The 15,738-nt window shown below is 47.4% G+C and overlaps 1 protein-coding gene across 1 annotated transcript in view; it reads right to left on the bottom strand.

The window, feature by feature from the left end:
* The window catches only part of SETBP1 (SET binding protein 1), a 301,077-nt gene that overhangs the window by 31,324 nt on the left and 254,015 nt on the right, over positions 1-15,738 (bottom strand). The gene's annotated exons all lie outside the window — the stretch shown is intronic.

Here is a 15,738-nt window from a genome sequence, read left to right as displayed (position 1 = left end):
CGGCTTATGACGGATTGCTTAGCAACCATCTGAAGTTGTGACAGACTGATCTAGAAGGTACATATCACCCTGGGTTCTAGATCTGACCACCGGATCCTGCCTTAACATATGAAGAACGGTTGCAGGAACTGGGCATGTCTAGTTTAATGAAAAGAAGGACTAGGGGAGACATGATAGCAGTCTTCCAATATCTCAGGGGTTGCCACAAAGAAGAGGGAGTCAAGCTATTTTCCAAGGCACCTGAGGGTAGAACAAAGAGCAATGGGTGGAAACTAATCAAGGAGAGAAGCAACTTAGAACAGAGGAGAAATTTCCTGACAGTTAGAACTATTAATCAGTGGCACAACTTGCCTCCTGAAGTTGTGAATGCCCCAACACTAGAAGTCTTTAAGAAGAGATTGGATAACCATTTGTCTGAAACGGTATAGGGTTTCCTGCCTAGGCAGGGGGTTGGACTAGAAGACCTCCAAGGTGCCTTCCAACTCTGCTATTGTATTGTATTGTATTGTATTGTATTGGTCGCCACGATGTAGAGACTTTAGAAAGTGCAGAGAAGAGCAACAAAGATGATTAGGGGACTGGAGGCTAAAACATATGAAGAATGGTTGCAGGAACTGGGTATGTCTAGTTTAATGAAAAGAAGGACTAGGGGAGACATGACAGCAGTCGTCCAATATCTCAGAGGCTGCCACAAAGAAGAGGGGGTCAAACTATTCTCCAAGGCACCTGAGGGCAAGACAAGAAGCAATGGGTGGAAACTAATCAAGGGGAGAAGCAACCTAGAACTGAGGAGAAATTTCCTGACAGTTAGAACAATTAATCAGTGGAACAGAAGTTGCCTCCAGAAGTTGTGAATGCCCCAATACTGGAAGTCTTTAAGAAGATGTTGGATAGCCATTTGTCTGAAACTGCATAGGGTTTCCTGCCTGAGCAGGGAGTTGGACTACAAGACCTCCAAGGTCCCTTCCAACTCTGCTATTCTATTTATTCTATTCATGGGACCACACTTCAAGCACCTGAGACCCGTTTACCACTGGGTGTGCAGCTTTCCACACTTGTGATTTACAACGGTTGTGCTAAAAACTAGCGTCAACTTCTGGTTTTTTTCAGCAGAACTATGCCCACACTGAATGTGGCGATCTCACTTGACGACTACCGGTTTTTCGCTCAACGACTGTCACAAAAAAAAAGGTAATAACCTGATTTAGTGACCTGGTTAATGACCTGATTTATCACAATCATGACGTGACCCTAATAGGCAGGATTGATTACGGTCGGAAGTCAAGGAAGGACCTCCCCGGTACTTTCTATGTATTAACTACGCAATGGCCTCTACCAAAAGCAGAGTTAGCTCCCATCGCTGCTCTCATTACATCATTCAGGGCAGTTGAAGGATGCCATCATGCCCACGTCCTTCCCCTCTGCCTTCGGTGTATATGTACCCACGCAGGAATTAATAGGCCAAAGTAATATGAAAAATATGCTTTTTAAATAGAGATTGCAATGTATTTTGCTTTGCTTTCCTCTTCTTTTATTATCTTTTCTTTCTTTCCATTCCCTTCTTTTCATTTCCCATTTCCCATTTCCTTTCTTCCATTTCCTTTCTCCTACCTTTCCTTTTACCTTTCCTCCCTCCTTTTAACTTTCCTATCTTTCCCTTCCCTTCATTTCCTCTTCTTTTATCGTTCCTTTCTTTCGTTTCCTTTCTCCTTCCCTCCCCTCTCTTTTCTTTTTTTTGCATCTGAGTATATACAGGGTTGAAGTCCATATTTGTTTTCTGGAGTCAAACAAATTACATTAGCTTCATGTAAATCAGCTACGTTTCCTTTCCTCTTTCAATGTCCTTTTGGAAATCTCCATAGTCCTCCTTCTTAAAGCACAAGAAGGAAGGGAGAGGAAAAGGAGAGGGAAAGAGTGAGTGAGAGGGATGGATGGATGAAAAGAGAGGGTAGGAGGGATGGAGAAAGGGAAGGATGGAGAGAGAGGGAGGGATAGAGAGAAGGAAGGATGAAGAAAGGGAGGGATGGAGATAGAGGGAGGGAGGGAAAGAGGGAGGGATGGAGAGAACGAAGGAGGGAGAGAGAAAGAGGGATATAGAGAGGGAGGGAAGGAGAGAGAGCGGGAGGGAGGGAGGCAGAAACAGGGAGGGATGGAGAGAGGGAAGGAGGGATGGAGAGAGAAAGAGGGATGGAAAGAGAGGGAAGGAGGGAGGGAGAGGGATGGAGAGAGGGAAGAAGGGAGAAAGAGGGAGGGAGAGAAACAGGGAGGGATGGAAAGAGAGGGAAGGAGGGAAAGAAAAAGAGGGATATAGAGGGAGGGAAGGAGAGAGGGAGGCAGAAACAGGGAGGGATGGAGAGAGGGAAGGAGGGAAAGAGAAAGGGAGGGAAGGAGAGAGAGAGGGATGGATGGATGGAGAGAGAAAGAGGGACGAAAAGAGAGGGAAGAAGGGTAAGAGAGGGAAGGATGGAGATAGAGGGAGGGATAGAGAGGGAAGGAAGGAAGGATGGAAAAAAGGAGGGATGGAGATAGAGGGAGGGATGGAAAGAGAGGGAAGGAGGGAGGGAAGGAGGGAGAGAGAGGGAAGGATAGAGAGGGAAGGAGGGAGGGAGAGGGAAGGTGGGCAAGAGAGGGAAGGAGGGAGGGAGAGGGATGGAGAGGGAAGGAGGGAGAAAAGGGGAGGGAGAGAAACAGGGAGGGATGGAGAGAGGAAAGATGGGAGAGAGGGAGGGAGAAGGGGAGAGAAACAGGGAGGGATGGAGAGAGGGAAGGTGGGAGAGAAAGAGGGAGAGATGGAGAGAGAGGGAAGGAGGGAAAAGGAAAGAGGGATGGAGAGAGGGAGGGAAGGAGAGAGACAGGGAGGGAGGGAAAGGGAGGGATGGATGGATGGAGAGAGAGAAAGAGGGACGGATGACCAGGGGGATAGAAGGCCAAATCCATCCTTAGCCCCATCCTTCTCTCTCCTCACCACCCTGAAGGCCCAAACGAAGAGCCTTGTTAGCCTGGAGACGTCTCCTAGGGATCGGCGCAAAGCAAGGGGAAACAGATGAACTCCTGAGCTAATAAACCCCAAGTGACCATTCCTGCAGGACGATCAATTCCAGAATGTCCTGCGGCTCCTTTGATAAAAAGAGTCTCTTCATGCCCCGCACTAATAAAGCCGATCGCCACAATCAGATTAGGAGACAAGTCAGTTTCTCAAAGACGCAGCAGCAGCAGCAGCAGCGCACAGAAGAGGCAGCTCGGGAAGAACGGATGTGCCCCGAAACTAACACACCATCCATGGTCCCCCACACCTCCTCGCTCTCTTGTTTCTCGCTCTTTTCTTTGCAAATCAGCACATCGGAGCCATCAGTGGGTTTTGCTGGCTGGGACGGAACGCCACGGTTGAAGAAAAGTCCTAACCGTCTCGCTTAGCCACGGAAATCTTGGGCTCAATTGTGTTCGCATGTAGAGGATCCCCTCTATATTCAAGCTTAAGAGCGCTGCGTAAACACAACTATTGGGGGAGCAGCCAAGTTTCTCCAAGGTGATGACGCCCCTTGGACATCGTGAAATTGCAAGATCCAGAATTCCTAACCAGCACGACAGTCCCAGAACATCTGAAAAATGCAAAGGCATAGAATAGACTAGACTAGAATGGACTGGAATAGAATAGAATAGCAGAGTTGGAAGGGACCTTGGAGGTCTTCTAGTCCAACCCCCTGCTCAGGCAAGAGACACTATCCCATTTCAGATAAATGAGGTGAGGAGGTGATGAATAGAATAGAATAGAAAACATGGAATGGAATTGAATAGAAAACAAGGACTGGACTGGAATAGAAAACATGGACTGGACTGCAATAGAAAACATGCAATGGAATTGAATAGAATAAAAAACATGGACTCGACTTGAATTGAAAATACGGAATGGAATTAGCAATATAGCAATAGCAGTAGACTTATATACCGCTTCATAGGGCTTTCAGCCCTCTCTAAGCGGTTTACAGAGAGTCAGCATATTGCCCCCAACAATCTGGGTCCTCATTTTGAATAGAAAACATGGACTGAACTGGAATAGAAAACATGGAGTGGAATAGAATAAAAAAGAATAACAGAGTTGGAAGGGACCTTGGAGGTCTTCTAGTCCGACCTCCTGCTCAGACAGGTGACACTATCCCATTTCAGATAAATGAGGTGAGGAGGTGATGAATAGAATAGAAAACATGGAATGGAATTGAATAGAAAACATGGACTGGGCTGGAATAGAAAACATGGAATTGAATAGAATAAAAAACATGGAATAGACTGGGATAAAATAGAATAAAATAGAAGTTGGAAGGGACCTTGGAGGTCTTCTAGTCCGACCCCCTGCTCAGGAAGGAGACACTATCCCATTTCAGATAAATGAGGTGAGGAGGTGATGAATAGAATAGAATAGAAAACGGAATGGAATTGAATAAAAAACAAGGACTGGACTAGAATAGAAAACATGGACTGGACTGGAATAGAAAACATGCAATGGAATTGAATAGAATACAAAACGTGGACTGGACTAGAATTGAATAGAAAATACAGAATGGAATTGAATAGAAAACATGGACTGAACAGAAATAGAAAACATGGAATGGAATTGAATAAAAAAAATAACAGAGTTGGAAGGGACCTTGGAGGTCTTCTAGTCCGATCCCCTGCTCAGGAAGGAGACACTATCCCATTTCAGATAAATGAGGTGAGGAGGTGATGAATAGAATAGAAAACATGGAATGGAATTGAATAGAAAACATGGACTGGGCTGGAATAGAAAACATGGAATTGAATAGAATAAAAAACATGGAATAGACTGGGATAAAATAGAATAAAATAGAAGTTGGAAGGGACCTTGGAGGTCTTCTAGTCCGATCCCCTGCTCAGGAAGGAGACACTATCCCATTTCAGATAAATGAGGTGAGGAGGTGATGAATAGAATAGAATAGAAAACGGAATGGAATTGAATAAAAAACAAGGACTGGACTAGAATAGAAAACATGGATTGGACTGGAATAGAAAACATGCAATGGAATTGAATAGAATACAAAACGTGGACTGGACTAGAATTGAATAGAAAATACAGAATGGAATTGAATAGAAAACATGGACTGAACAGAAATAGAAAACATGGAATGGAATTGAATAAAAAAAATAACAGAGTTGGAAGGGACCTTGGAGGTCTTCTAGTCTGATCCCCTGCTCAGGAAGGAGACACTATCCCATTTCAGATAAATGAGGTGAGGAGGTGATGAATAGAATAGAAAACATGGAATTGAATAGAATAAAAAACATGGAATAGACTGGGATAAAATAGAATAAAATAGAAGTTGGAAGGGACCTTGGAGGTCTTCTAGTCCAACCCCCTGCTCAGGAAGGAGACACTGTCCCATTTCAGATAAATGAGGTGATAAACAGAACAGAATAAAATAGAAAATAGAATAGCAGAGTTGGAAGGGACCTTGGAGGTCTTCTAGTCCAACCCCGTGCTTAGGCAGGAAACCCTACACCACTTCAGACAAATGGTTATCCAATCTCTTCTTGAAAACTTCCAGTGTTGGAGCATTCATAACTTCTGGAGGCAAGTGGTTCCACTGATTAATTGTTCTCACTTCTCAGAAAAGCCTTTTCTTTTTCTGTAGAATTTGCCGTTTTGTAAATTCTACAGGAAAAAAAAAACTGTAGCAAACTCGCAGTCCATATTATCTCTCCCTAGGAAACCTTTAGGCCCGTTTTGGCTGTTTACGATACCTATAATATGAAACGGCACCGTTTGTGCCTCATTGCCATCAAACGCCTCTCTTTTTTTCCCCGAGACAATATGATTTCTGGCATTTTATTTTTTAGAATGCTAAAGGGCGGAAAAAAAAAAAGAAGTCCATTCAGTATTATTGGTGCCTGGAATAAATGTAACTTAGCCCCCGTTGTCTCATCTCTCAGCCTGCGGAGTGCTGAACGCTGCATAACGTTTTATGTCTTCATCGCAATGCGTAGCGCGGGGCGGTGATCGCTACGGTGGGAATCCTGCTGTTTGCATATGTTTCCATTTTGGGCCTTCTGTTTGCTTTCTTCGCTACTGTCCTAACACGGAAAAAATATTCTTGGAGTTGCCAAACGATCCAGTTATTTAACTGGAAGGGTCTCCACAGGTTATTTATCAGCCGTGCTGCGCTCTCTCGGCAGGGGGCGCTGCTGAGACCAGGGTTTGGGTAAATACACCCGCGTCAGGGGCGGGATTTAAACATTTTTGGTTGGCATGGCAGGGGAAGGATACTGCAAAATCCCCATTCCCTCCCCACTCCAAGGGAAGGATACTGCAAAATCCCCATTCCCTCCACACTCCAAGGGAAGGATACTGCAAAATCCCCATTCCCTCCCCACTCCAAGGGAAGGATACTGCAAAATCTCTATTCTCTCCCCACTCCAAGGGAAGGATACTGCAAAATCCCCATTCCCTCCACACTCCAAGGGAAGGATACTGCAAAATCTCCATTCCCTCCACACTCCAGGGGAAGGATATTGCAAAATCTCTATTCCCTCCCCACTCCAAGGGAAGGATACTGCAAAATCCCCATTCCCTCCACACTCCAAGGGAAGGATACTGCAAAATCCCCATTCCCTCCACACTCCAAGGGAAGGATACTGCAAAATCTCCATTCCCTCCCCACTCCAGGGGAAGGATATTGCAAAATCCCTATTCCCTCCCCACTCCAAGGGAAGGATACTGCAAAATCCCCATTCCCTCCACACTCCAAGGGAAGGATACTGCAAAATCCCCATTCCCTCCACACTCCAAGGGAAGGATACTGCAAAATCCCCATTCCCTCCACACTCCAGGGGAAGGATACTGCAAAATCCCCATTCCCACCCCACTCCAGGGGAAGGATACTGCAAAATCCCCATTCCCTCCACACTCCAAGGGAAGGATACTGCAAAATCCCCATTCCCTCCACACTCCAAGGGAAGGATACTGCAAAATCCCCATTCCCACCCCACTCCAGGGGAAGGATACTGCAAAATCCCCATTCCCTCCCCACTCCAGGGGAAGCATACTGTAAAAACTCCATTCCCTCCCCACTCCAGGGGAAGGATACTGCAAAATCTCCATTCCCTCCCCACTCCAGGGGAAGGATATTGCAAAATCCCTATTCCCTCCCCACTCCAAGGGAAGGATACTGCAAAATCCCCATTCCCTCCACACTCCAAGGGAAGGATACTGCAAAATCCCCATTCCCTCCACACTCCAAGGGAAGGATACTGCAAAATCCCCATTCCCTCCACACTCCAGGGGAAGGATACTGCAAAATCCCCATTCCCACCCCACTCCAGGGGAAGGATACTGCAAAATCCCCATTCCCACCCCACTCCAGGGGAAGGATACTGCAAAATCCCCATTCCCACCCCACTCCAGGGGAAGGATACTGTAAAATCTCCCTTCCCACCCCACTCCAGGGGAAGGATATTGCAAAATCATTCCCACCCCACTCCAGGGGAAGGATACTGCAAAATCTCCATTCCCTCCACACTCTGGGGGAAAGATACTGCAAAATCCCCATTTCCACCCCACTCCAAGGGAAGGATACTGCAAAATCCCCATTCCCACCCCTCTCTGGGGGAAGGATACTGCAAAATCCCCATTCCCTCACCACTCCAAGGGAAGGATACTGGAAAATCCCCATTCCCTCCACACTCCAGCGGAAGGATACTGTAAAATCTCCCTTCCCACCCCACTGTGGGGGAAGGATACTGTAAAATCCCCCTTCCAACCCCACTAATCTGTTTTCTCTTGTGTAGGGAAACAAAAGAAGACCCAGCGATGAGCTGGGACTCGGGAGCCAGTGAATAGATGGGGGCGGGGCCAGCCAGAGGTGATATTTGCTGGTTCTCCAAATCACTCAACATTTCCACTACTGGTTCTCCAGAACTGGCTGAATACCACCTCCAACCTATGTGTAGGCATTTCATCCAGGTTAATCTGGTCGCTGGGTGTGACTAACTTCATTTGGTTTGTTCAGAGCCTCCTGACTTTGGACCAATCCCCAGGAGATGTTGAGTTCTAGTCCTGGCTTAGGCAGGAAAGCCGACTGGGTGACTTTGGGCCAATCACGAGTGGATTGTGAGCTCTAGTCCCGGTTTAGGCATGAAAGCCAGCTAGGTGACTTTGGGCCAATCACTAGGAGGTGGTGAGTTCTAGTGCCTTTTAGGCACAAAGGCAGTTAAATGCCTTTGGGCCAGTCACTGTCTCCTAGCCCCAGCAAGAAGGCAATGGAAAACCACTTCTGGAAAACCTTTGAAAGAAAATCACAGGGATGTGCAGTTCACTCGGACACGAATGAATGGTGGAAGAAAAGAGAGAAAATATCATTTCTTTAGGCAGCTACTCTAAAGTCCTGTACAACTGCACCTGAATTTAATGTCTGTTTTCTGTACTTGGGAACCCAAAAATCAAAACCACAAGACTGCTTCAGTGTATTTTAGAACAGATGGTCTATTATTGCAATGCGCTCTACACATTGTAGAGCTCTACCCTTGAAAAGCGTTCGGAGACTACAGCTAGTCCAGAATGCAGCCGCACGAGCGATTTTGGGTGTACCGAGAAACACCCATATTACACCTGTCCTCTGCGAGCTGCACCTGCTGCCAATTGGTCTCCGGACGCAATTCAAGGTGTTGGTTATCACCTTTAAAGCCCTACATGGCTCAGGACCAGCGTATCTGTGAGACCGCCTACTGCAGTGTTTTTCAACCTTTTTTGTGCAAAGGCACACTTTTTTCATGAAAAAAATCACGAGGCACACCACCATTAGAAAACGTTAAAAAAATTTAACTCTGTGCCTATATTGACTATATATAAAGTAATTCTCCCACGGCACACCTTACACTATGTCACGGCACACTAGTGTGCCACGGCACAGTGGTTGAAAAACACTGGCCTACTGCCACACACCTCCCAATGGCCGATAAGATCCCACAGGGTGGGCCTCCTTCGGATGCCGTCAGCCGGACAATGTCAGCTGGCGGGCCCCCGGAGGAGAGCCTTCTCTGTAGCTGCTCCGACCCTGTGGAACCAGCTACCCCCCCGAGGTCCGGACCTTACCCACTCTCATGGCCTTCAGAAAAGCTGTTAAAACCTGGCTGTTCTGGCAGGCCTGGGGCTGTTGACCTTATTGTTAAGGTCCAGCACCGATTAGAAATATATGCATGTTGGGAATTTTAAATTATTTTTTTATTTTGCTTTTCTTTCTTTTTTTCTCTATATGTAAGCCGCCCGGAGTCCTCCGGGATTGGGCGGCCTAGAAATTTAACAAATAAATACGTACCTTGCAAGCAGTTCATTGAACTCATCAAACCCAGAGACAGAAATAAATAAATAAATAAATAAATAAGTAAATAAATAATGATAAAAGATACTGGCTGCTCAAGAACAAGCACTACAAAACTAATGCCATGAAAGCGAAGATACAAAAATCCACTGACAACCTAAACCGCTGACTTTGCAATAACGAAGTCGAAACTTGTTTCACATTTAATATGTGAATGCAGCAAAATCACACAAACTGATTATAAAGCTAGACACGACCAAATTGCTAAATTAATCCACTGGTCCTTATGTAAAAATAAAAATAAAAAATGATTTTCCTGTATCCAGAAAGTCATGGGAACATAAAGTGGAAAAAGTTTATCGAAAATGAGAAGGTGAAGATCTTGTGGGACTTTCGAATACAAACGGATCGTCATTTGGAGCACAACACGCCAGATATGTTTGTTGTTTGTTTATTATATTTATTATATTTATATGCCGCCCCCTTCCCCTGAAGGGGACTCAGGGCGGCTCACAACTCAAACCAGGGAAGGGGGATACAAAAAATTAAAAAAACGACACATAACAATGCATAATTTAAAACACACGACAGTCATACCATTCGAGACGGGGGCAACAGCTCTTTAGCCCCAGGCCTGTCGGAACAGCCAGGTTTTAAGGGCTTTGCGGAAGGCCTGGAGGGTGGTGAGGGTTCGAATCTCCACGGGGAGTTCGTTCCAGAGGGTCGGAGCAGCCACAGAGAAGGCTCTCCTCCGGGTAGTCGCCAGTCGACACTGGCCGGCGGATGGAATTCGGAGGAGGCCTAATCTGTGGGATCTAATCGGTCTAGTGGAGGTGATTGGCAGCAGGCGGTCTCTCAAGTATATCACAGTTGTAGAGGGCCGAAGTGTACAGTTTATTGATAGCGCTGTTCCAGGAGATGCCAGAGTCGAAGAAAAAGAACTAGAAAAAATAATGAAATATTGCGACCTGGCCATCGAAACTACATGGCTATGGATGAAGCATGTAACTGTGATACCTACTGCATCGGGGCACTTGGCACCATGTCCAAGAATTTTACAAGATACATCCACAAATTGCAGCTTCCTACAATAACACCAGCGGAACTGCAAAAAACTGCACTACTCAGAACATCTTATATTTTAAGAAGGTCCTTGGTTGATACCTGGGACGCTGGCAGCGACATGTATCAACCATTAGCACCAGTCAATGGTATTTGTGATGCATTTTTGAATGTTCAGTTGGCTGAGTTTCATGTTTAATGATAAAAGACAGCCTAACATTATGCATCTGACCTCTGCATTATTGTGCATGGATATCCTGAAAAAAAAAAACCTGGAGTTTATTGACAGTGCAGAAGCCATTTGTACTGGGGACAGCATCAAAAACGAGCAACAGTTTTGTTCAAAACTCAGACAAGAGAGAGATGCTCACAAGTGTTAAAGTTTAGGCTTCAGTGGGGATGAGCCCCGTTCTGTGGGGGCAGACAAGGATGGCTTCCTTGCATGCTAAACAGGGGGGGAGGGGGGGAGGAACCCTTGAAAATATCCCTCTGGCTCTGGGATCCAACCGATAAGATCCTGAAGAGAATTAGAGGGAGGTTGATAAGGCAGGGATGGTGGAAATAAATATGCAACAATGCTTAAGAGATTTAGAGAAAGCCCCGGGATCGTTGCAAAGTCAGCCGAGCAGGTTCATTAAAATCTGCTGGCTGGAATCCAGGGGTTAAAATAAGAGGCAAGGTATTTATGGGGCACCGCTGAAATCCATCTGGAATGGCGCGAGCATCAGACCCTTAGAAAATTGGCGGCGGCGGTGGCGGCGGGGGGGGACGGACCGAGAAGAGAGGATGTGGTTAAATAAATAAGACCTATTGAAAACCAAAAATGGCACAAAATTAGGTGGGAAAGAGGCAGTGTGATTCTGAATTGCAAAGAAAATGCACAGGCACATGACTCTTGTTGGCCTCAGCTGGGAAGAAATCCCAAGTGTGTGTGTGTGTGTGAAAGAGAGAGAGAGAGAGAGAGAGAGAATGAGGGAGGGAGAGAGAAAATGAGGGAGGGAGACGGAGGGAGGGAGAAGGGGAGAGAGAGAGAAAGAGAGGAAGGAAGGGAAAGAAAGAAAAAGGGAGCAATAGAAAGAGAGGGAGGGAGACAGTGAGTGAGTGAAAAGGAGAGAGGGGGGAGGGAGGGAGAGAGGGAGAGAATGCAGGAGGGAGAGAGAGAATGAGGGAGGGAGAAGGGGAGAGAGAGAGAAAGAGAGGAAGGAAGGGAAAGAAAGAAAAAGAGAGCAATAGAAAGAAAGGGAGGGAGACAGTGAGTGAGTGAAAAGGTGAGAGGGGGGAGGGAGGGAGATAATGCGGGAGGGAGAGAGAGAATGAGGGAGGGAGACGGAGGGAGGGAGAAGGGGAGAGAGAGAGAGAAAGAGAGGAATGGAGGGAGAGAAAGAAAAAGGGAGCAATAGAAAGAGAGAGGGAGGGAGACAGTGAGTGAGTGAAAAGGAGAGAGAGGGGGGAGGGAGGGAGAGAGGGAGAGAGAGAGAGAATGAGGGAGGGAGAGAGAGAGAATGAGGGAGGGAGATAGAGGGAGGGAGGGAGAAGGGGAGAGAGAGAAAGAGGAATGGAGGGAGAGAAAGAAAAAGGGAGCAATAGAAAGAGAGAGTGAGGGAGACAGTGAGTGAGTGAAAAGGAGAGAGGGGGGGAGGGAGAGAGAGAGAGAATGAGGGAGGGAGATAGAGGGAGGGAGGGAGAAGGGGAGAGAGAGAAAGAGAGGAAGAGAGGGAGGGAGAGAAAGAAAGAGGGAGCAATAGAGAGAGAGGGGGGAGGGAGAGAGACAGTGAGTGAGTCAAAAGGAGACAGAGGGGGAGGGAGGGAGAGAGAGAGGAGAGAGAGGACACTAAATAATTAATCTTTCATAAACCATGAAAACTGTGCCACATTTTTCCTTTCCATAAATTTGGGGAAATAAATTTCTTGCCCATCAAACTGAATGGGAACCGATATGAGAAATCACACGTCAATCATTTTGTGCACCTTGTAAGGCAGGTGTGCCAGAGAGTGAAGGAGGGAGAGAGAGGGGTGGTTGCATTAACTTTTACAGTTACCACCCCACTTTATACTTCCAGCAGCAATGTGTCTGAAGCCTTTAAAAAAAAAAAAGATTTTTCTTTTTGGAAAGTGCACCAGATGTTTGCTGGTGAGAATCACTGCAGCGCATTGTTCAAGTTAGCATCACCCAGGACAGGAGAAATGAGGAACGACACCCCCCCCCCCCCGAGAAACAAGACCTTCAAAGTTGCAAAAAAAAATCACAGGAGTTGTCGTCCTAGAATGGCCCAGCCTGGCTGAACTGAGTTAAATGCTGCAGGAATGACCACTGAAGGCCAAATGATGGATTTCCAGGAAGAGAAAAGTCATTTCAAAAAGCCACCAAAAGCATCAAACTCACAATTCTACAGGTAGGACTCTTGTTATCAGCGGCCACAAACTCACGCGCTCCACTGCACACCTGGGCAGGACTTTTTGCAATCTGCCTTGATTGTCCCCATGATACGAGTTTGGTCATTTGTACCAACTGTGCAATGATGCCATCACATGTGTGATGACATCCCCTCTCCCCATGTTTCGTATGTGCAGGCATGGCGCTACGCCAAAGAGCAGACTTCGCGTGTCAGAAAGCCGGAAATTTAGAAAAGTTACAGGAAATTTAGAAAAGTTGCAGGAAATTTAGAAAAGTTACAGGAAATTTAGAAAAGTTACCGGAAATTTAGAAAAGTTGCAGGAAATTTAGAAAAGTTACAGGAAATTTAGAAAAGTTGCAGGAAATTTAGAAAAGTTGCAGGAAATTTAGAAAAGTTACAGGAAATTTAGAAAAGTTGCAGGAAATTTAGAAAAGTTACAGGAAATTTAGAAAAGTTACCGGAAATTTAGAAAAGTTACCGGGAGGCCCTCACAACAGTCACTCGTGCCCTTGTGACCTCTAGACTGGACTACTGCAACGTGTTCTACATGGGGCAGCCCTTGAAGAGCATTCGGAGACTTCAGCTTGTCCAGAATGCAGCCGCGCGAGCGATCGTGGGTGCACCTCGGTTCACCCACGTCACACCTACCCTCCGCGAGCTGCACTGGCTGCCTATTGGTCTTCGGATACGCTTCAAGGCGCTAGTCGTCACTTATAAAGCCCTTCATGGTATTGGACCTGGGTACTTGAGAGACCGCCTGCTGCCAATTACCTCCACTAGACCGATTAGATCCCACAGATTAGGCCTCCTCCGAATTCCATCCGCCGGCCAGTGTTGACTGGCGACTACCTGGAGGAGGGCCTTCTCTGTGGCTGCTCCGACCCTCTGGAACGAACTCCCCGTGGAGATTCGAACCCTCACCACCCTCCAGGCCTTCCGCAAAGCCCTTAAAACCTGGCTATTCCGCCAGGCCTGGGGCTAAAGAACTTCTGCCCCCCCTTCTCGAATGGTATGGTTTTTGTGTGTTTTTAATTGTGTATTGTTTGTTTGTCTTTTTTATCCTCTGTTTGTATCTCCTTTCCCTTGACTGAGTTGTGAGCCGCCCTGAGTCCCCTTCGGAGAAAAGGGCGGCATATAAATGAAATAAATCCTAAATCCAATCCTAATCCGTAATGCTCAAATTAGGACTGCAATGGAGCCTGCTGATCCATCCTTGGAGGTCTTCTAGTCCAACCTTCTGCTCAAGGCAGGAGACCTTATACCAACCCCATCCAAATGATTGTCCTGGCTAAATTGAAAACCTCCAGCAACGAAGCACCGCAATTCCAGCAGGCAGGCTATCCGTTCTCACTCTCCGAAAATTGATCCTAACTTCTAGGTTGGATCTATATCAGTGACGGCTAACCTTTCTGTCGTTGCCTGGCGAAAGCGTGTGTGACAGTGCGCACCGTGCATGCCCACACTGATAATGCAATGCACGCAGGGCACCCCCTGCATCACTGGTGGGATTCAGCCGGTTCGCACGTATTCGGGAGAACCGGCTGGTAACTTTCTAAGCAGTTGGGAGAACCGGTTGTTGGAAGAAATCTCCTTTTGTTTTTCCCCACTTTACATCGCTAATCCTGTAAGGAAGGCAGGAAGGAAACGTATTTTACTGTCCTGCTTACAGAAACTGCCTCTCCGGTTCACCCTTATTCCGTTGCAACAGCTAAGGTGAAGCGCCCATTGACATGAGTGACATTGAGTTGGCCACACCCACCCAGTCACAATACCACCAAGCCACACCTTCCCAGTTGGTCATTAGGGCAGAGGATTGGTTATTAAATTATTTGAATCCCACCACTGCCCTGCAGACACTCCCCCTGGGCATGTGCGCACGCCCCCAGTGGCCCATTTTGAGTCAAGCAGGCCTCCCTGAAGCCTCCTAGGGCCAAAAATAGAGCATGGGGGGAGGTGCGAACATCCCTGTGCATACGCGCATGCCCCCCGCATCCATGCATGCATCGCATCTCCTGGATGCACACTTCCCCCATGCATGTGCGGCAGAAACTCAAAAACAAGCTGGCCAGCAGGAGAGGCACGCGCATGTGCAGTGGAACTGAGCTAGGCTGACGGCTCGCGTGCCTGCAGAGAGGGCTCCACATGTCACCGGTGGCTTATGTTTCATAGGTTCGCCACCACGGATCCATACCATTCCAGATGGGTGGCTGTCCAGCCTTTTCTTGAAAATAACCTCCTGTGATGAAGCTCCTACAACAGGGGTGTCAAACTCAAGGCTCGCGGCCTGGATCTGGTCCACAGGGCCACCCTGAAAAGAGCAAAGGACTAGCCCGCGGTGCCTCTGCCAGCGAAAACGGAGCTTGGGAGGGTTACGGGTGGCCCTCTCAAGCACCGTTTTCACTCGCAGAGGGTTGCAAGAGGCCACCCCAGTCGTAAATGGAGCTTGGAAGCCCGTTGTCATGCGCAGAGGGTTGCAAGAGGCCACCCCAGTCGTAAATGGAGCTTGGAAGCCTGTTTTCACTTGCAGAGGGTTGCAAGAACCATAAACAGAGCTTGGAAGCCCGTTTTCACTCGCAGAGGGTTGCAAGAGGCCACCCCAGCCATAAATGGAGCTTGGGAGCCCATTGTCATGTGCAGAGGGTTGCAAGAGGCCACCCCAGCCATAAATGGAGCTTGGGAGCCCGTTGTCATGTGCAGAGGGTTGCAAGAGGCCACCCCAGTCATAAACGGAGCTTGGGAGCCCGTTGTCATGCGCAGAGGGTTGCAAGAGGCCACCCCAGCCATAAATGGAGCTTGGGAGCCCGTTGTCATGCGCAGAGGGTTGCAAGAGGCCACCCCAGCCATAAATGGAGCTTGGGAGCCCGTTGTCATGCGCAGAGGGTTGCAAGAGGCCACCCCAGCCATAAATGGAGCTTGGGAGCCCATTGTCATGTGCAGAGGGTTGCAAGAGGCCA

This window comes from Thamnophis sirtalis, unplaced genomic scaffold (genome assembly GCF_051295495.1).
Source record: "Thamnophis sirtalis isolate CommonGarterSnake01/CBP01778 unplaced genomic scaffold, rThaSir2_p1.2 scaffold_5, whole genome shotgun sequence".
Classification (NCBI taxonomy): domain Eukaryota; kingdom Metazoa; phylum Chordata; class Lepidosauria; order Squamata; family Natricidae; genus Thamnophis; species Thamnophis sirtalis.
Note: the sequence above shows the minus strand (reverse complement) of the source record. Positions and strands in the feature narration are given on the sequence as shown.